The following is a 5965-nucleotide window of genomic DNA, read 5'->3' as shown; positions in this document are numbered from 1 at the left end:
TTAGTTGGCTAACCTCCCTCCGTGCTACTTTGATCTTGCCCTCTAGCCTCCTTCTCCATGGAGGGTACTGCCCCTTGTGGCTGTTCAACTTGTAGCCAAGCATCTCACTGATCATGAAATAGCTGGGCGAGCTACAGTGCCTTGCTAAACAAAACAGAAAATGCCGGCTATTTTTTGTGGGGGGGTTTTTCAAATAAACCAACATGTTATTTTTGTCTCTGGTTTCCTATAACCCTGTGGCAAATACCATCACAGTTCTAAAGAAAGCCACATCCCACACAGTCAGGTGTTGAAGAACAATAATCTTAAATATGAGTGCACGTACACACGCACACACACGCACACACACACACACACACACACACACACACACACACACACACACACACACACACACAAACAGACCCATTCTTATCCCTGTACACTTTTCAGCACAGTACCTTTGTGACTCTCAATGACCAGTGCACTAGTTTGTGAATTAACTCAATATCACATTATTAAACACATATACCTGACAACATAATGTAGTGGTTTTCGCATTTCTCTGATCTTGAGAGATACAGATTGCTTTGGTTTGCATCAGGAAAAGCTGCTAGTATAAAAACTCTGCCAAATCTAACATAACTGACTCCACTCAAAAAATAATAATTTTCTTCACGCTCAATAAACATGAAGCAATAACTTTGACTAAAATACAACTGAAATGCATAAAATCAAGGTTCATTGTTCAAATAACTATTCATTAGGGGAAATATGCTTATAAACATAATATGAATGTGTACCAATAAAGCAAATTTCATTAGACAAATTTCCATTAAATTACATACTTTATATTGTACTTATTTAAGTCAATCAGTTAATACCATTTTGGACATGAAGATTTTTTGAGTGTGTGGTGACACCTTGTCAAAAGGGAGCAGCCAAAATAGCTTTTATATAAAAACTCTTTGGATAATGTTACCTTTAAGAAAAAAATATTATGAATATCCACTCTGCATTCAATACAGAGATTTACAGAAATAAATCAAAAGCCGATATTTTGGTCTGTTTTCTTTGTTTTCCCAATAACCCTCTGCCTTGGTCATATGATCAATATTGAATCAAAATGTTTCATTATCATGAGATATTTCACAGGTACTCTTACCTTGAGCCCACTTTCGGTATGTGTATATACATAACATGAATACAACAGTATACAGGAAAAACAGCAGGACTGTGCACACCAGCTTGGGCAGAGACATCAGAGGTGGAGGGACAGAGCCACTCACAGGCTGAACTCTGGCTGTGAGGAAGAAAATAACTAGTAAACATGAAACATATTTTTTTATATCTGACTATATAACACATAATGGCTGTTAGTTGGATGTTTAAATAAGACAGTAGGAAAAGAAGCATAAACACAGGTCAGAAGTAGGCCATGTGTCATTGAGCTATTCATTTTTTAACCAAAGAAAACAAGATGGTTTCTGATGATTTTTTGAATAATGAAATTAGCTTTTTATAATACTTTTGGGTCTAAGATGTGACAAAATTTATGTCACTCATGACCCTGCAGACTCTAAACAGAATGAAGACTGTAGATTAACAGTTCAATTTTTCAGAATGACAAGTGTTTTAACATATTAAAGCTAAACATATTTCACATATATTTGTGCTGAACATCACTGTCACCTCTCACAGCCAGAAAACTCTTTGGTGACTCTCCTTTTGTGGGGTGTTGACACTTGTAGAAGCCTTCGTCATACTTGGACACATTGAGAATCATCTTTCCTTTTGGTTCTTCTCCGAAATATATATTGTTCTTGTAGAATATAGCATTGAAATCGGATGTAGAAGTTTTATCATTTCTTTCCTTGTAAGAACAGCGAAGTGTCACATTGTCTCCCTCGGAAACAGGAATTGCGGGGCTCTCTAAGATCACAGCTCCAGCTGAAATATACAAAGGTTAAACTTATTTCATTCATTAAATTTGAGAATAACTTCAGTACTCTTTAAAACATGTCTGATTACTCTTTTGACCTCTAAAGAGCTGTGGGCAGACATTTGGCACTTCATACATGGTGACTCCAGGTGCTTCTTTTGCTTGATCTCAACTGCAAGTGAAAGAAGCAGTTTTTTTCTTTTACTGCCACTGCTTCATGTCTGTGGGCTTTGGCCGCAGCAGAGGTTGTTATGAATCATGCTATTTGTTTGTACTTTGTTATTGCTGTCTGTTGTCAACTCATCCATCCAATTCATCCGGGGAAACAACAAGAGGTTCTCAGGCCAGCCAAAAGATATAATCTCTCCAAATCTTTGAGTTTACTGAAATTGGATTTCAATACACTTTTTTTTCTGCATTTGAAGATGTGTCACCAAAAGACACCTACTTGACACAACACAGCCTATGGATATTGAGGGCTATTATAAATAATTTTTTCTATAAATGTTAACATTTTGGTTAAAACACAGGAGACACTGGAGCGTGTAGGGATAAGTGACTGAATATTCATTAACTTCAAGTTAAATTAATAAAACAAAATCTTACAAATGGTTTATGCACAAGTCCTTTTAAATGATGTAACTTGACGTTCAGAAATGTTCCCAATATTGTTTCCTTTCACAGTTTTGAGAAAATGTTAGGTTGATTTTGATAGTAGTTGTAGTTGTAGTTTTGAGTGTGGGGAACTGTTATCATTTCCAGTAAGGTCTAACTGTGTGATGTCATCAGCGTAATATAAGGATGGGGAGCGGTCCGCTCAGGGAAGATTGTTGTTCCAAGTTTCTTCCCACACTCTGCGCAAGTGTGTAAAATAAAGATCAATATTTTTGACACCTACTCGGACTCAGCCTGCTTTCTTCTCTTACCCAAATCGAACGAACCACAACACTAGGAAATGTGGTTGGACAGTTTTAAGCATATATTGTGTGGCAGGAAGTCACGTATACAGACACACACACACACACACACACACACACACACACACACACACACTCAGTGCCTTAGCTTTTATGGCACACTATATGGGTTTTACATTGTGTAACCAGTTTAAACCAGTTTGACTGTGTTTGTTTTCTGCATTTTGAAGATGTGTTACCAAAAAGAGCCAATAAAAGAGCCTGTAAGGGAAGTCAGTTTGAAGTCGGCTGAACATCTTGCCGGACTTCCCTTGCCAGCAAGTGAGAACCGTACAGTGTCTTTCTTTTGTTCACAATGATGAACCTCTGTGCCAGCGAGGTCTGAAATTAGACTTAACAATGAATCGGAGAGTGAGAGAGTACACTCATGTCTTTATACTTGTCAAAGACTAAGATTTGTCATAATTTTGGCCACCAGCTGCATACAGCATGTGTTTAAAAAAAAAATGAATGGCTTAAAAAGAGTAAAAAGAAGAAGTCCAGTATGTATCTCTAAAATAAAGTCCAGTATGAGATAAAGCACAAGCATATTTGATAGCATACCAGCCACTGTGATGTTGACAGTGTTGCTGCGCTTCCCCTGCTCAGACTCACACCAGTATAATCCACTGTCTGATGGGTAAACATCTGAAAGGATGCAGGACTCATCAGGGTCTCCAAATCCACCCTTGCATGGCTGCAGCGTCTCAGAAGAAGTGTTTCGCCTCACTGTCCAGTTGCTGGAATTCCCTGAAGCTACACAGCTTAGATGGATGTTCTCATATCGAAAGAACTGACATTTGTTTGGATAGATGTTCAGTGTGGCTGCTGTGGTTTAAAACAGGAAAATAAAACAAATGACTTTTTTTAAAAGTAATTTTGTATTTAATTAGAATGACAAACAGTGTACGTCCAGATGCATGCTTAATCATCCAGATAAGTAAATCTCCAAAAGTTGATTCTGTTCATCTGGACATAGCGTTTTGTGGGAGAAACATTTTTCCACTCATCCAAGTGACTTCTTCAGTTTCAGCTGACTGAAACCAGCCCACTGAAGGAACAATGGGCTGGTTTCAGTCAGCTGAAACCAGCCCATTTTTTTGCATATTTAATCTTAAATATGCAAAATCTCATGACCATTGATCAACAACCACTGATCAATGGCCATTTTCAGTGGGAGAAACATTTCATCACTCATCCAAATCTCAGCTGATTGCAGGTTTCCCCAATCTTACAAACAGGCAACTGGCTGGGAGGTCAGTTCCTTCATTATAGTTATGCAAATTATCATGACCATTGATCAACAACCACTGATCAAAGACCACAGATGAAAGACCACTGATCAATGGCCATGAGTACCATTCACAGAGAGTTGGGGAATGGCTGCAATCACAGCATTGTAAGATGGTGAAAGATGTACTCTTAGGCCCCCTCCTCGATTCAGAGATGGTCTTTCCCTTTTCACGTAAATGGCCTCCTTGACTCTGCACTCAAACCAGCGTTCCTGTCTGTCCAGGATGTGTACATCCTCATCCTTAAGAGTGTCCACTGGCTTGTAGGTGTAAATAGACTGCAGAGTCCTGGCCTGACGAGGTAGCTCCTCTGTGTTGTGCCATCCGCTTCACCAGAGGTTGTTTGGTTTCTCCGATGTATAAATCCTGGCAATCCTCCTGGCACTTAACAGCGTACACTATGTTTCTCTGTTTGTGTCGGGGGACCCGATCCTTGGGGACCAGTTTTTTGCGTGTTTTGGGGTTTAAAAGCCACAGAGACCCGGTGTTTAGAAACAATGTGTCTCAACTGCTCCGATACTCCTGACATATATATGATCACTACAGGTTTTCGCTTGGGCAGCGGTTGTCCTTCTCTCCTGGATCGGCTGGAGCTTTCTTTTGGCGCCTTCCCAGCTTTGACAAAAGTCCAGCTGGGATAACCACATTTACTCAGGGCCTTCTTGATGTGATGTTCTTCTGCCTCCCCGGCCGCTGTGTCTCTGGGGATGGTAATTGCTCTGTGTTGTAGTGTCCTGATGACACCCAGTTTGTGCTCCAGTGGATGATGAGAGTCAAACCTTAAATACTGATCTGTATATGTAGGTTTACAGTACACATCAGCTTTTAGATGTTCTCCATTACTGATGGAAATCTCACAGTCTAAGAAGGCTAACCTACCACTTTTCATATACTCCCTAGTGAATTTGATGTGTTTGTCCACCGAGTTAATGTGGACTAAGGTTGGGGAAACCTGCAGTCAGCTGAGACTGAAAAAGTCACTTGGATGAGTGACAAAACGTTTCTCCCACAAAATGCTACGTCCAGAGGAACAGAATCAACTTTTGGAGACAAACAGTGAACGTAACCCTTGTGTTGTCCTCGGGCCAAAGATCCGTAGGTGAATGGCAAACAAATATATGGGAATCCCAAAGACAACACAAGGGATTTTAATATACAAAGGAATAGGAACTGGTCAGATCTACTGCTGTTTCCATACTGATTTTTCAAAGAAAGGCAAAACAACAGGAGAGAGCTCAGTGAAAAGCTAGGAAAAACATATGACTTCTTTGTATGTTTTCAATATATGTTACTATAGCTTGAGTCAATTAGTGTTATTAGTTAGCTTTAGTGATCCTAACTGGCTGTAAAATCCATTCTACACTCCTTCTGTAGTAGCTAATAGAAGAAAGATTAGAAAATGTCCTGGGTCGGTGACCCAGTGTTTTGAGTTCCTTGTGTCTCTGAATTTTTGTATTATGATCTTAGTTCTCTTTGTTGCCCCAGTTTATTCTTAGTCTAGTGTCTTAGTTCGGCTTTCTTGTATTCTCTTTATTCTCTTTAGTTTTCTGAGTATTTAGTAGCCGCCCCCTGTCTCTCCTTGTTATTGTTCTCTGTGTTTCTTAGTTGCTTTGTCTCCCCTAGTCAAGTCTATGTTACATTTCCTGTTTTACTTTGAAGGTCTGTGTCCTACGTGAATGTATTGAGTTTCACTTCCCTTGTTATGTCCGATTTCTCCCAGCTGTGCTCCCCTTCTGTGTCTCATTCCCCTCGTTATTTCCAAGTGTTTCTCTGTGTCACACTGTCACAATCTCCCT

General features: G+C 39.6%; 1 long non-coding RNA gene across 1 annotated transcript; it reads right to left on the bottom strand.

The window, feature by feature from the left end:
- Positions 1 to 1080: 1080 nt before the first annotated feature.
- LOC102215254 (uncharacterized) lies at positions 1081 to 3536 on the bottom strand. The gene is made up of 3 exons (XR_312566.1): positions 3442 to 3536; positions 1672 to 1929; positions 1081 to 1282 (listed from the first exon to the last, which is right to left on the bottom strand). It is a non-coding gene; the product is annotated as an uncharacterized LOC102215254 (long non-coding RNA).
- Between the last annotated feature and the right edge of the window lie 2429 nt (positions 3537 to 5965).

This window comes from Pundamilia nyererei, unplaced genomic scaffold, assembly GCF_000239375.1.
Source record: "Pundamilia nyererei isolate P.nyererei 1_Seehausen unplaced genomic scaffold, PunNye1.0 scaffold01922, whole genome shotgun sequence".
NCBI classification, from domain to species: domain Eukaryota; kingdom Metazoa; phylum Chordata; class Actinopteri; order Cichliformes; family Cichlidae; genus Pundamilia; species Pundamilia nyererei.
This window is presented reverse-complemented; position numbering and strand designations above follow the sequence as displayed.